At 38.4% G+C, this 15,534-nt stretch overlaps 2 pseudogenes; both read left to right on the top strand.

Moving 5' to 3' along the window:
* The first annotated feature begins 5,403 nt into the window (after positions 1 to 5,403).
* On the top strand, positions 5,404 to 7,405 carry LOC149148311 (DEAD-box ATP-dependent RNA helicase 22 pseudogene; annotated as a pseudogene).
* A 2,778-nt stretch (positions 7,406 to 10,183) lies between these two features.
* On the top strand, positions 10,184 to 12,006 carry LOC149148310 (DEAD-box ATP-dependent RNA helicase 22 pseudogene; annotated as a pseudogene).
* Positions 12,007 to 15,534: the final 3,528 nt, after the last annotated feature.

Genomic DNA, 15,534 nt, shown 5'->3' with positions numbered 1-15,534 from the left:
ATGAGGCTTCAAAACCAAACAAATTCATCTCAAATCCTCCCAAATGCTTCATTTGCCTTCTTAACAAGTACACTTAATTTGGAGGCTAGGTAGGGTTTTTTATGCTTCAATTATATTTTTATCTCCTAAGACTCAAAACCCTAGTGTGTTTTCCTATCTTATTCGTCACCACTGCAAAATCTTCTTCCTTGTCTCAATATTCCCATTTTCACATGCCCTAAACCTACCCTTTTAATCCTATCTCACTTCACTCATATTCCCTTTCCCCTTTTCCCTATTAAAATTAACCCCTTTATCAAACCCTAAACTCCCTCCATCAAACCCTAGCTCCGATATAAACCCCACTTACCCCCATCACTATTTCCCTTTTATAAATCTCTTCATACTCATCTTCCTCTAACTCGATTATCCACCATTCATCAAACCATCCTAAGAGAGACAAACATGGAGAGGGACAATGAGTATGATTTTGAAGAAGACACTCCTAGTGACCAGAGAGAGAAATGTGCAATCCAGGAAGCCTCACAAAGGTGGAAAAATCATCAGGGAGGAACCTATCAGCATGAGTGAACTCCTTGCTTTCCCACTAGCCACCACATGTTTCAGATATCAGTCATGTTTTGAGTTCTGTAAAATGGTTGAGAGGGTCAAATTTCACCATGAGTTAGCAAGGCAGTTTGTGATAAACATGGATAACAATATGGTACATCTTATTGGGATAAAATTCACTCTTTCACCCATTATCATTTGCAGAGGCCACAAGAATTCCAGATGTAGGGGAAAAGTGGAACAAAAGAAAAAATATTAGTAAGCAGCATTATGAGCCTTATATCAAGGCCAAGTACCATGGCAAACTCAGTAGGGTGTTTCCTTTTAAATACCTGGAGGACCGGTATGTTCCACTCATGAAACTTATCATTAAATACTTTACATGTGAGGGTAGGTTCTCTAGACTTTATGCCTACCACATCAGATTTCTCATGCACTTCACTAGGTTCAGAATGATGAGCATCCCTTATTTTATATGCAAAAACATAGAGAGGATGACAGCGATTGCAAAGGGAAAACCATATCCACAGCAACTCAATATAATTTATCATTTTTCTGTCATCAAAATTATTGTTTTGCATCAGCTCACTCAGTTTGGAATGCCCTGGGAAACTTTCATTGCCCATGAGTGCTTCAAGGGGCCTCAAATATTTTCAGATCCCCAAGAGGAAGGTGAACCTTCCGAGCAAAAAAAGGAGCTTGAAAATAAAACAGAGGAGGTTCCTATGTCTGTCACCTATGAGAGAGGCATAAGGAAGCTTTTTGTTGCTACCAGGTGAGTATTATCTCCACCGGGGGTGGAAGGGGTCTCATTTTCTTCACCAGACCACAGGCAAATGCTATCTTCACCGGGGCTTTGCCTTCTTCTCCAGCTATACAGGTTGGCCAGCAGTCAAAGAGCAGAGACAAAGGGAAGCAAAAGATGCATGAGGAGAGCCATACTGAAGGGCAAGACAGAGAGATTACTTTGATTGAGGAGGGTGTCACTGACTTGGGCTCTCAAGGCTCAAGAATCAAGGACATGATTATCAAAGAGAAGGAGGTTGAAATACAAGCCTTGTCACTTAACCTTGAGATGGCCAAATGGATCATTAACTATCTTGAGCAGGAAAACAAAAAATTGATAGATAAGCAAGCTATTATGGAGCTACAGATGATTAGGGGAGTTAGGCAAGAGGCAAAGAAAACAAAGATCGAGATGAACTCCCTTGAGCAAGAAATTGAGAATGATAGAGAGAAATGGTTGGAAAGGGTGAACATTCACCTTGAGAAGTTGCTTGAGAAAGCCAACAAAGAGAAGAGAATGTTGCGCCATATGGCCTATCATTACTTAACTCAGAACAAGATTTGCAAAACAAGGGTAAAGAGGCTAATAGTCAAGCTAAGAAGAGTTTTGAGGAACAAGAAAGAGCATGATAAACTCAAAATCTTGGTTGAAGCTTCATTAGCTCAGCAAAGCACTTAATGAGGTTGCCTCTTACCAAATTTGAGGAAATTTTGGAAATTTTTTGTCATTTTGCATTTTTGAAAATAGAAACAAAGGAAATTCCGGTTGATGTGCGCTGCGCATTGAATTGGTGCATCCTATTGACAAATGGATTATAGATTTGGATTCAGCATCAAAAAATAAGAAAACCCAAAAGGTTTCATCCATTTTGTAGAAGATCTTGGCCACCAAAAGGGCAAAAAATACTCAAAAAATGCCCTCTCTGCCACTTTTTGGACCCACAGGAAGCAGTCTTCGGAGAAGTGATGTTTGAAGGGGAAAATCAACTCCAAATTAGAAAATTCAAAGTGTTCCAGAAACTAGATAGGTAGAGATTTCCAACAAGCTATCTTGGGCCTGATTTTGATGAGTGAAAGGCCTCCAAAAGCGTCCCTAAAGTGGCACTGCGCATCAGGCTCAGGGCGTTGCGCATCAGGCAAACTTTTGTCAATTTTGCCTAAAAGCCAAAATTCGCCTAGTTTCTTTAGCAGTTGACTTCTTCTTCTTGTCTTGGTAAATTTTACATGGTTAATGATGTAATATGATGTAAATATTGATGGAAAAAACTTGATGGGGTAGATACATCAAATCAAAAGTGGTTTTGAACTGAATTTATCAGTTTCCTTAGTTTTAGAGGCAAGTTGTTCCACTGCCTATTTTCTTGTTCCTAGTTTAGATGTTGTTGAAACAACTTCTTGACTCATACCCCTGATGACTAGCATGAGTTGTTTGATGCCTATATTGTGTTTTCTCTTAGTTGTTTGTAAAGGTTGGACTTTGGTAGAAGTGGTGGCACTCATTGAACATTTGTATCAGCAGTTTGGCAAGGAATAAAACCAGGTTTCACAGCTATTTTTGTGGGATTCTTGTGACAGTGAGTTTATGTATTGTTTCTTCTTTGTAATGAGTTTTTCTTATGTTTTATATGTATCCAAATCCATCTTTCTCTTCTAAAACTAAATTAATCAAGGTGAATGGAAAAAATACACTGTTGTGCTTTGTCTTGGGAATGCATTTGGTTTTCAATGTTTTCAACTGTTTGAAGAGGATTCATAGTTTCTTTATGCCCTCCTCAACTCCTCAGTTGTCTTAATCTACCATCTCAATCCATTTTGAGTACACAAACCCTTGTCTACCTCGCCCCACAGAACATGACTGTATCCCTGAGTTGATTTCCCGGACCTATCTGCCTTCTCCAATTGATCCAGCAACCAAAACCTAAAAATCAAACCAGAAACCCTGAGCTACTATACCTAGCCTCAAATTTACATTAAATTCAGTCATCTCAAGCCCTAATTACCAATATCCTAATTGAGATTGACAAAGAGAGAGCCCTCTCCCGACCTGGTAGGGCTAGCTACCAGGTTAAGTGTGGTTTGATGTTACCCTAGACTTGCCTTCCTTCAGCCTGAGGTAGATCCAGGCCCTAACATAGTGGCGACTCGACTGGGGAAGAGGTGAGAGATCTTCTCCGAGAAGGATCATTCAAGTTGCAGATCTGATTGCTGATGGTGGACAATAGTCAGACACATATGAAGGCTGAAATCATCTACCTGATGACTCCAATGTTCAAGATCCTGAGCTTCGACTTCACTGCCAAAGAATCCAGTTTTCAGAACATTGATGGTAATCACCAATGATAGGGTATGTGGCAAATCCGTTATCTAGTGAAATGTTATTGATTTTAAGGGATGAGATAGAAAAATTTCAGATTTATTAGAGTTTTCTAACATCATTGTTTCTTAGTTTGAAATCCAGTCGACTCACGCCTGAGAATAAATATTGTTTTCTTGGCTTAGTGGTTGAAAGATTGGAAAATGAAATTGAATTATTGGATGTTCAAATTAAATCACATGAATTCGAAGACCCTAAACAGTTCTTGGAAACTCTCCCTCCTCCCAAAGAAGAAAAGATAAGGCTGCCCTTGGATGATTGGATTGAAGGATGTTATGATTTACAGCGAGGATGTGACAATCTTCAGCCAAGAGCATATGTTAATGAGCTGGGGCAGCAGATAGAATCTGGCTTCTATGATCCCATAGCAGCATATATGGAATATATTTTTAAGTTGAAAGAAAAACTAGGTTTCCTTTTACAGAGCCAGAGGTACTATGGGTATATACTGTTGGTAGAATTTCCAACTATCTTCTGGTTCAAACACTATAAAAAAATAGCATCATTGTCACAGTTACTTGATTGGTTGATATGGCATTACAACATCACTTGATCTATTGGTTTTGCAACAAAGTAGGGTAGATTTGTAAAGAAATAAGCTGCCAAAGGCAGCATTTCAGTTTCCGGTATTTGTTATGTAGAGGTTGCAGTATGCGTATATTTGGATTTGTATGAGTTCTTTTGAGTTTGCAGCTATTTGACCGTACTGCCCAATGGATGAGGCATGGTCTGCGGCATTCTTGACACCTCAAAGGAGCTGCCATCCCCAATGGAGCCAATGTTAGAGTCAGTCTTCGTAGCCTGTCACCAGGGATCAACATGAGCTCTTACTATGTTTGGTTTGGTTAGATGTTTTGCACATGATATTTAGCACAAAACATGTCATAAGTCTGTTCTTACTATGTTTGGTTTGGTTAGATGTTTTGCACATGATATTTAGCACAAAACATGTCATAAGTCTGTTCATCAGGAGAAGCTCGGAAAGAGATTTCCAATGGTATATTACACTCCAAAAATCGCTCCCAAATCAAAAGATGTGACCGAATGAGTAATTGACTCAAAGACCCTCCTGTGCAGCGGTTTAGGTATTGAAATATCCAGAGGAAGCTAGGAGATGTCAGTGGCTGGATTGTGATGGGGAAGGAGAGAACATAGCATTTGAAGCCTTTTTATCGTGCTGCTAATCTTCATCTCAACATATGGTGAGCTCGTTTCTCTGCTTTGGTTGAAAGAGATATCCTGTGCAGAGGGCATTGTACATTGTTGACAGTGATTTTGCGGGTGAAAGGTTGGTTTACAGCTGCTGGTCTCATGGTTCTAAAGAGGAATTACTTGAAGATTTATAGATGTTCATTTAGTATCTACTGTCATTTACATCTTTTCCAAGCTTTTCAATTCATCAACTTGTGTCTATCTGTTTACCTACATTAGATGTCTATGGGTTGTATGTGCGAAAGGCAATCCCGAAATTCTGTGTTGCCATATTAATCTATGTTGTTTCAACAATTGGAAAGACTAAGGATTTATGTGGGTATAGCAATGTTGTTGATTGATGTAACAGTTTGAACAAGGGCATTGAAGAACTCATGCTATAGTTTAATAGGTTTTATTCGAATTTCGAAACCTCTTATACATGGATATGGATCAGAAGACTAGGAGAAGCTCTTCGTAAAGTTAGTAAATGCCTGAATAAAATGGTGGTCAGTGACTACACAATTGTGGGCAATCATATTCAAAATATTTCGGGATGTCTGCTAAGCATTATTATGAGTAGAGAGGAAATGGGTTCACTGATTCTGTGGGATTCTAGGGACTTCCCTAATCTTCTAAACTTCTCTGTGGGAAATATGTCAACATTTCACAGAGTACAGTTTCATGACTGCAACAAATTTTGCATCTCTGATTGTTTTAAAGATAGGTTGTTTGATTTAAGGATGATAGGTTCATCACCCGTTGAAGTAATTAGCCCTGCAAAGATTTTTGTTTTATGAAAGAGGAAACACCTGTCCATGGACCCTATGTGTCTGTTAAGGAAATGCACAGCGAGTAATGCTAGTATACTGATTTCTGCATTGCTCATTTGTTAGGAAGCAACGAGGTTTAGGGATGGCCTTCTGAAGATGTTAGCAGATGATCAAAACATTGGTGATCTCAAAGTACAGATGGTGGATACTTGTACAAAGGGGCAGAGTGTTGATCCAATTCCTTATGCTGTTGTCCAGGTTCCTTTTCCTAGGCTTTCTCCTATGTCGAGCCTATAGGCTGTCCTGAGGTTGTAGTGCCTGAAGTTGATGCTTGGCTTTCATACTAAAAAGAGCATTTTGTCTTATAGAAATCTCCATGGTCCTTGTGGTGATCCTTTGTTGAAAGTGATGGCAGTCCGTGGGAGTCAGGGGTGGCCTGTTGTTCAAGCTTATGTTTTGATTTCAACACCAGGTATTCTGCTTAATTGGCTTTTTGCTTTTGATCCCAGGAGATGGTGCCGCATAGAATTTGTTCAAGATATAAAATGTGTGTTACTTGATGAGGTAGAAATTATTTTGTGTGAAAGCTTCAAAAATCAAATTGTACATCTGATTAATCTGTTTCGGTTGGAAGAGAAACAACTCTCTAAAAGCAATGGAATCAGGGTTTGACGGTTCAGGTGAAGTAGATTCCATGTCTTGGATAGATTTCAAGCCAGAAGAAAATGAGTAGTTGAATTTGGTCTCTGATGGAGAAAGTGAAGATTTACATGATGCATTTAATGACAAAGACGATCTCAGTGAAGAGAAGCTTGATGGCCCTGATAAAAAAAAAAAGATTGGTTGCGGTCAAGAAAAATATACAAGCAGAGTAAGAAATATATATTTGTTGTTGCAACTCTACCTGAAAGTGGTAAGAAAATTGCAGGAGGCATGTTGAAACGTCTCTACCCAGAAGCCACTTGGGTGAGTGGGAGTTTCCTTCACCGGCATAATCCAAGGTTGGAGCAGCGTTGGATAGAAGTCATGGTAGAGACACAAGTTGAAACACTTATCAATTCAATAAAAGAGGGTTGGGCATTTAAACAGTCAGATTCAACTGCTATTGTGAAGCGGACAATGGTTTTTGCAAACACTGTAAATTTAGTTGATTCAGTGGCTAAAATCTTGCTTAGAGATGGTATTGAATGTATGCGTTATCATAGAGAGACTTCTTCAGAGGAGCGTGCAGAGACTTTAAAAGTTTTTAAGAGAAAGCGGGGTGTTGGTTTGCACTGATGTTGTTGCACGTGGTCTTGGCATCCAAAATGTTTCACATATTATTCAGGCCGAGTTTGCAACTTCAGCAGTAGACTTTTTGCATAGAGTTGGTCGAACAGCATGTGCAGGTCAACCTGGATTGGTGACAAGCCTGTATGCAGAAGTCAATAGAGCCCTTGTAGACGCAGTCCGTCAGGCTAAAACCTTCGGCCAACCAGTGGAAGGAGCTTTTAGCAGGAAAATAAATTTTAGAACTAAGCTCAAGAAGGCTCACAAGTTGACCACATCTTGAAGGAATGGGCATTTGAAATTTTCTTCTGATATGGTGAAATCGAGAAAAGCTTTTGAACAAACTCAACATTGAAGGGTTGCAGTTGCATTACAAATTGTGCATTCAGAACTTGTATGTTTGAATGCAAAACCAAGGCTATTGTATAAACAACAGAAGTCTAAATGAGGTATAAATAATGTGCAAGGGCTAACAGCTTCCATGGATAGAGGAATTATGAAACTGAAATTTAGATCATACCTCTGATATTCAAAACTGTTACTTTTTCTGTGTAGAAGCTTCAAAAAATAGTTCATCACTACTAATCCCATTCGGATTCATGATTTATGTCCATATACACAGTAGAATGGATTCCATATGATTGCTATAAAAGAAGTCAAATAGAAAGGCATGATTCCTGAAAACAGGGTAAAATTCCCTATCAGAAATAGATGCTGAAAAATACATATAAAAATGAACAATGAATGTTTGCCACTTATAAAAAAATATGATAGAGTTAATGTAGGGCTGAAGAAGTTGAAGTTTGATTCAAGATTTGTTGTTTTTCAGAAGCTTGTGGTGTTACTTGCAATGGTTGAATATTTGAGATTTCATTAAGGATATGTAACCAGTTATTTACCAGGAATATCTGAAACAAGTTTAGATTCAAAAGAGGTCAATATCAGGTTTCCAGTGAAAGTTGATGAGAGCAGAGCAACTATATTCATCATTGAAACGAGATAAGATTAGAAGGCGACAAATAAAAGTAAGAGCATTACAAATGGCAGTCAGAGAATATCCAAGGAGGGACAAGAACAGCAGATCGATCAAACAATTCCAAAATTCTTGCAGGTGGGTGCAAGGTGACCAGTAAATCGAATTATTGAGAGAGGCATGTGGCATTATTCGACTTTTTCTAGGAATCGATGGCAAGTATTTCAGCCATGATATCAGCAGCATCGAGTTTTTAAAGGAGAGGTGGCAATATTCAAAATATTCAATGAACAAGTGGCATATATTTTAGGAACCTAATGCATCTACAGAGTGCAGGTGGAGGGCGATTTGATCAGCATCCCAGATTATCCCTGATTTCCAGCAATGTTCCAAAACAGACTTTGGTAATTTGACTTGTGGCAGCAATTCAAATGTTTCTTTTTATTTTTGAGATTTAATTAGGTTATTTTGTTATAATTTAATTTATGTAATTTGACTGCATAAAAAACATATTTAGGTTTTAGTTTGAAGATGTAAGGGTTCAATTTTGGCAGCAGAGAGACTGTTTTGGCTTTGTGTAAAAATTTTCCTGAATATCATTTTAATAAAGTAGTCTTTTGCCCTTTGGATCTAGGATTCATCACGGTGCTAATGTTTAGTATGTTTTTTTTGTAATTCATTTACACATTATGTTTTTTCTGCCTTGTTACAGCATTATTTAAGTGATATGTTAGGAATTCATCCGTAACGATGCTCCTTTCGTGATGATTTTGTTGTTAGTTGTAATGGTTGTCTTAGCAAAATTCTTCCTTGGCTAGATGCTCTATTGAGCAACCTTGTGATTCTCTTTCATCTAAAGTTGTTGTTGCAGATTCATCCTTTGTCTGATGCCTGCAGGGCAGCAGGCTTTCTCCCTCATACTTCTCACATTTACAATCTTCACTTGGCTGAACATGGCACTTAATTTTCCCCAGGTTTGCCTGCAAAAACTGACATCGATTCCATAGTCCAAATCATCCTTTCTCTTGTTGTTTCGACCCAAAACAAATCCAATCAAAAACCCTAGAGCTACTATACCTAGCCTAAAATCCATTTTTGAATCAGTCATCTCAACTGAGATTGACAAGGAGAGAGCCCTCTCCTGACCTAGTAGGGCTAGCTACCAGGTTAAGCTTGGTATGTGGTTATCCTAGGATTGCCTCCCTTCAGCTTGAGGTCGATCTAGGCTCTAACAAAATAAGCTGCCAAAGGCAGCATTTTAGTTTCCGATATTTGTTATGTATAGGTTGCAGTATGTGTATGTTTGGATTGGCATGAGTTGTTTTGATTTTGCAGTTGTTTCACCGTATTGCCCAATGGATGAGGCATGGTCTGTGGTGTTCTTGACACCTGCAAGGAGCTGCCATCCCTAATGGAGCCGATGTTAGAGTTAGTCTTTGTAGCTTATCACCAGGGATCAACATGAGCTCTTACTATGTTTGGTTTGATTAGATGTTTTGCACATGATATTCAGCACAAAACATGTCATAAGTCTGTTCATCAAAAGAAGCTCGGAAAGAGCTTTCCAACGGTATATTACACTCCAAAAACTAGCTCCCGGATCAAAAGATATGACCAAATGAGTAATTGACTCAAAGACCCTCCCGTGCAGTAGTTCAGGTATTGAAATATCCAGAGGAAGCTAGGAGATGTCAGTGGCTGGATTGTGATGGGGAAGGAGAGAACATAGCATTTGAAGGCTTTTTATCGTGCTGCTAATCTTCCTCTCAACATATGGCGAGCTTGTTTCTCTGCTTTGGTTGAAAGAGATATCCTGTGCAGAGGGCACTGTACATTGTTGACAGTGATGTTGCGGGTGAAAGGTTGGTTTACAGCTGCTGGTCTCATGGTTCTAGAGAGGAATTACTTGAAGATTTATAGATGTTCATTTAGTATTTGCTATCATTTACATCTTTTCCAAGCTTTTCAATTCATCAGCTTGTGTCTATCTGTTTACCTACATTAGATGTCTATGGGCTGTACGTGAGAAAGGAAATCCCGAAACTCTGTGTTGCCATATTAATCTCTGTTGTTTCAACAATTGGAAAGACTGAGGATTTATGTGGGTATAGCAATGTTGTTGATTGATGTAACAATTTGAACAAGGGCATTGAAGAACTCATGCTATAGTTTGATAGGTCTTACTCGAATTTCGAAACCTCTTATACATGGATATGGATCAGAAGACTAGGAGAAGCTCTTCATAAAGTTAGTAAATGCCTGAATAAAATGGTGGTCAGTGACTACAGAATTGTGGGCAATCATATTCAAAATATTTCGAGATGTCTGTTGAGCATTATTATGAGTAGAGAGGAAATGGGTTCACTGATTCTGTGGGATTCTAGGGACTTCCCTAATCTTCTAAACTTCTGTGTGGGAAATATGTCAACATTTCACAGAGTACAGTTTCATGACTGCAACAAATTTTGCATCTCTGATTGTTTTAAAGATAGGTTGTTTGATTTAAGGATGATAGGTTCATCACCCATTGAAGTAATTAGCCCTGCAAATCTTTTTGTTTTATGAAAGAGGAAACACCTGTCCATGGACCCTATGTGTCTGTTAAGGAAATGCACAGTGAGTAATGCTAGTATACTGATTTCTGCATTGCTAATTTGTTAGGAAGCAACGAGGTTTAGGGATGGCCTTCTGAAGATGTTAGCAGATGAACAAAACATTGGTGATCTCAGAGTACAGATGGTGGATACTTGTACAAAGGGGTAGAGCGTTGATCCAGTTCCTTATGCTGTTGTTCAGGTTCCTTTTCCTAGGCTTTCTCCTATGTCGAGCCTGTAGGTTGTCCTGAGGATGTAGTCCCTGAAGTTGATGCTTGGCTTTCATAATAAATAGAGCATTTTGTCTTATAGCAACCTCCATGGTCCTTGTGGTGATCCTTTGTTGAAAGTGATGGCAGTCAATGGGAGTCAGGGGTGGCCTGTTGTTCAACCTCATGTTTTGATTTCAACACCAGGTACTCTTCTTAATTGGCTTTTTGCTTTTGATCCTAGGAGATGGTGCCACATAGCATTTGTTCGAGATGTAAAATATGTGGTACTTGATGAGGCAGACATTATTTTGTGTGGAAGCCTCAAAAATCAAATTGTACATCTGATTAATCTACTTCGGTTGGAAGAGAAACAACTCTCTAAAAGCAACGGAATCAGGGTTTGACGGTTCAGGTGAAGTAGATTGCATGTCTTGGATAGATTTCAAGCTAGAAGAAAATGAGTAGTTGAATTTGGTCTCTGATGGAGAAAGTGAAGATTTACATGATGCATTTAATGACGAAGATGATCTTAGTTAAGAGAAGCTTGATGGCCCTGATAAAAAAAAATAAAAATTGGTTGCAGTCAAGAAAAATATACAAGCAGAGTAAGCAATATATATTTGTTGCTACAACTCTACCTGAAAGTGGTAAGAAAACTGCAGGAGGCATGTTGAAACATCTCTACCCAGAAGCCACTTGGGTGAGTGGGAGTTTCCTTCACCAGCATAATCCAAGGTTGGAGCAGCGTTGGATAGAAGTTGCAGTAGAGACACAAGTTGAAACACTTATCAATTCAATAAAAGAGGGTTGGGCATTTAAATAGTCAGATTCAACTGCTATTGTAAAGCGGACAATGGTTTTTGCAAACACTATAAATTCAGTTGATTCAGTGGCTAAAATCTTGCTTAGAGATGGTATTGAATGTATGTTATCATAGAGAGACTTCTTCAGAGGAGCATGCAGAGACTTTAAAAGTTTTTCAAGAGAAAGCGGGGTGTTGGTGTGCATTGATGCTGTTGCACGTGGTCTTGACATCCAAAATGTTTCACATATTATTCAGGCAGAGTTTGCAACTTTAGCAATAGACTTTTTGCATAGATTTGGTCGAACAGCACGTGCAGGTCAACCTGGATTGGTGACAAGCCTGTATACAGAAGCTAATAGATCCCTTGTAGACGCAGTTTGTCAAGCTAAAACCTTCGGCCAACCAGTGGAAGGAGCTTTTAGCAGGAAAAGAAGTTTTAGAAATAAGCTCAAGAAGGCTCACAAGTTGACAACATCTTGAAGGAATGGGCATTTGAAATTTTCTTTTGATATGGGGAAATCGAGAAAAGCTTTTGAACAAACTCAACATTGAAGGGTTGCAGTTGCATTACAAATTGTGCATTCAAAACTTGTATGTTTGAATGCAAAACCAAGGCTATTGTATAAACGACGGAAGTCTAAATGAGGTATAAATAATTTGCAAGGGCTAACAGCTTCCATGGACAGAGGAATTACGAAACTGAAATTTAGATCATACTTCTGATATTCAAAACTGTTACTTTTTCTGCATAGAAGCTTCAAAAAATAGTTCCTCGCTACTAATTCCATTCGGATTCATGATTTATGTCCATATACACAGTAGAATGGATTCTATATGATTGCTATAAAAGAAGACAAATAGAAAGGCATGATTCCTGAAAACAGGGTAAAATTCCCTATCAGAAATAGATGCTGAAAAATACATATAAAAATGAACAATGAATGTTTGCCAATTATAAAAAGAGATGATAGAGTTAAAGCAGGGCTGGAGAAGTTGAAGTTTGATTCAAGATTTGTTGTTTTTCAAAAGCTTGTGATGTTACTTGCAATGGCTGAATATTTGAGATTTCATTAAGGATATGTAGCCAGTTATTTACCAGGAATATCTGAAACAAGTTTAGATTCAAATGAGGTCAACGAGATAAGATTAGAAGGCGACAAATAAAAGTAAGAGCATTACAAATGGCAGTCAGAGAATATCCAAGGAGGGACAAGAACAGCAGATCGATCAAACAATTCCAAAATTCTTGCAGGTGGGTGCAAGGTGACCAGTAAATCAAATTTTTGAGAGAGGCATGTGGCATGGTTCGACTTTTTCTAGGAATCGATGGCAAGTATTTCAGTCATGATATCAGCAGCGTCGAGTTTTTAAAGGAGAGGTGGCGGTATTCAAAATATTCAACAAACAAGTGGCAAATATTTCAGGAACCCAATGCATCTACGGAAGTGGAGGGCGATTTGATCAGCATCCCAAATTATCCTTGATTTCTGGCAATGTTCCAAAATAGACTTTGGCAATTCGACTTGTGGCAGCAATTCAAATGTTTCTTTTTATTTTTGAGATTTAATTAGGTTATTTTGTTATAATTTAATTTATGTAATTTGATCGCATAAAAAAAATATTTAGGTTTTAGTTTGTTTTTCTATTTTAATTATTTTGATTCCTATGTTTATGAATCAATAATTAAATATGTAATATTATAAATAGGATTAGTTTGAAGATGTAAGGGTTCGATTTTGGCAGTAGAGAGATTGTTTTGGCTTTGTGTAAAAATTTTCTCAATATCATTTTAATAAAGTAGTCTTTTGCCTTTTGGATCTAGGATTCATCACGGTGTTGATGTTTAGTATGTTCTTCTTGTAATTCATTTACACATTATGTTTTTTCTGCCTTGTTACATCATTATCTAAGTGAGATGTTAGGAATTCATCCGTAACGATGCTCCTTTCGTGATGATTTGTTGTTAGTTGTAATGGTTGTCTTAACAGAATTCATCCTTGGCTAGATGCTTTGTTGAGCAACCTCGTGATTCTCTTTCATCTAAACTTGCTGTTGCAGATTCATCCTTTGTCTGATGCCTGCAGGGCAGCGGACTTTCTCCCTCATACTTCTCACATTTACAATCTTCACTTGGCTGAACATGGCACTTAATTTGCCCTAGGTTTGCCGACAGAAACTGACATCGATTCCATAGTCCAAATCATCCTTTCTCTTGTTTTTTCGACCCAAAACAAATCCATTCAAAAACCCTAGAGCTACTATACCTAGCCTAAAATCCATTTTTGAATCAGTCATCTCAACTGAGATTGACAAGGAGAGAGCCCTCTACCGACCTAGTAGGGCTAGCTACCAGGTTAAGCTTGGTTTTTGGTTATCCTAGGATTGCCTCCCTTCAGCCTGAGGTCAATCTAGGCTCCAACATAGTGGCGACCATACTAGGGAAGAATTGAAATATATTACCCCAGTACTTTTAAAACAAAATTCTAGACTTTTGGATGATAGGTTTATAATTCATTAGGCTGAAAAAATTGTAATGTCCATTTGAATTTTGGGGAAAAATCAAACACACTGGCTTCAAGAAGATACACGAGGGCCAATGATCTTGATCCTCCTCCCGTGTTTGAAAATCCTAATCTCATTCCAAGAATACTCACGCAAGAAAGTTCATTGAGTCCTAGACCGGTTTTTAGATCTCATTCATGCCATGTCGAGTTTCAATATCTTGAAGATCTCCCTTTTGAAAAACATTTTGATCTTTCTTTGTTTGAAACCAAATCTGAAACTGCGATTGATGATACCATTTTAAATCCGCAATTTGTTGAAGACCTTGAAAATGAAAGGGCGAACAGATAAATTGATGATTATATCTTAAATTCTCTTCAATCATCCATTGTAGCTACCAATATCCCTGAGCTTCTAGAATCAACATCTGATACTCTTGGTTCATCTGCTTTCTCATCTAGTTCTGAGGTTCATTCTCAACCTCAGTTTATCCCTACCCTTCCTGTTCAACCTAGCATATCTAATCAGAGATCTGTCACCTCTACTCCTCCTTCAACCCCTCAAACACCCATCACATCGACTGCCCTTGTTGTTATAAATCCTCCTGTTTCCCCAAGGCCAGTTTCCAATCCACCTCGAGTAATGGCTACCAGATATGCACCTCTCGTTTTGCCACAAAACTTGGATGCTATGCCGGCTGATTACCAAAGTAAGATACCATTTTTTGATTCTACTCAAGGTATCACAGTGCAACAACATGTTGACAGGATGAACGACTTCTTTGATCTTCATGAGGTAGATGAAGAAAATGTAACCATGTGATTATTTGTGCAAAGTTTTGGAGGAGAGGTTCGAAAGTGGTTTAGAGCACTACCAGCGAGATCCATTAATACTTTGTCGGTTCTACACAGACAATTCCTGGATCGTTGGGAGATAAAGAAAAATCCACTCCAAATTCTTTTCGAGTACGAAAATATAAAGAGGAATGCTGGTGAAAGTGTTCAGGATTATTGTGTGAGATTCAATACTATCTATAATGCTATTCCAGCAGATATCAAGCCACCGATGGGGTTGGATTTAATAAAATTTCCCGATGGTTTTGATCCCGACATGGCATACCAATTGAGAGAACGAGATCCTACTACATTGGAGGATATGTAGAAAAATGCCATGAGTGTAGAGGCAAACCTGCTACCTAAAAGAGCTAGGATGAAGACCAAAAAGAAAGTGACCATAAAGGAAGAGGCTTCTTCCTCAGATGTAAAGGCTGATGATTTGCTTCATATGATTGAGAAAATGTTTGACAGATTGACAATTGCAGATAAGCTCGAGGCACCAATCAGAAATCCAAATTTTCGGGGTCAGTAGCAACCATAGTTTAAGATCAAACAGCAAGAGCAAAGAGCACAAGATCAATCAGCATAGCAACAAATCAAAACACCTCTACAATAGAATTATGTGCATGGCCCAGAGTCATAGGATGATGAAGATCCAATAGGAGAGGAA

Source organism: Pinus tabuliformis, chromosome 9 (assembly GCF_031772625.1).
Source record: "Pinus tabuliformis cultivar Carrire ecotype Pingquan chromosome 9, CPIR1, whole genome shotgun sequence".
In the NCBI taxonomy this organism is placed as follows: domain Eukaryota; kingdom Viridiplantae; phylum Streptophyta; class Pinopsida; order Pinales; family Pinaceae; genus Pinus; species Pinus tabuliformis.
The sequence above is the reverse complement of the archived record's forward strand: the minus strand, read 5'-3'. Positions and strand labels throughout refer to the sequence as shown.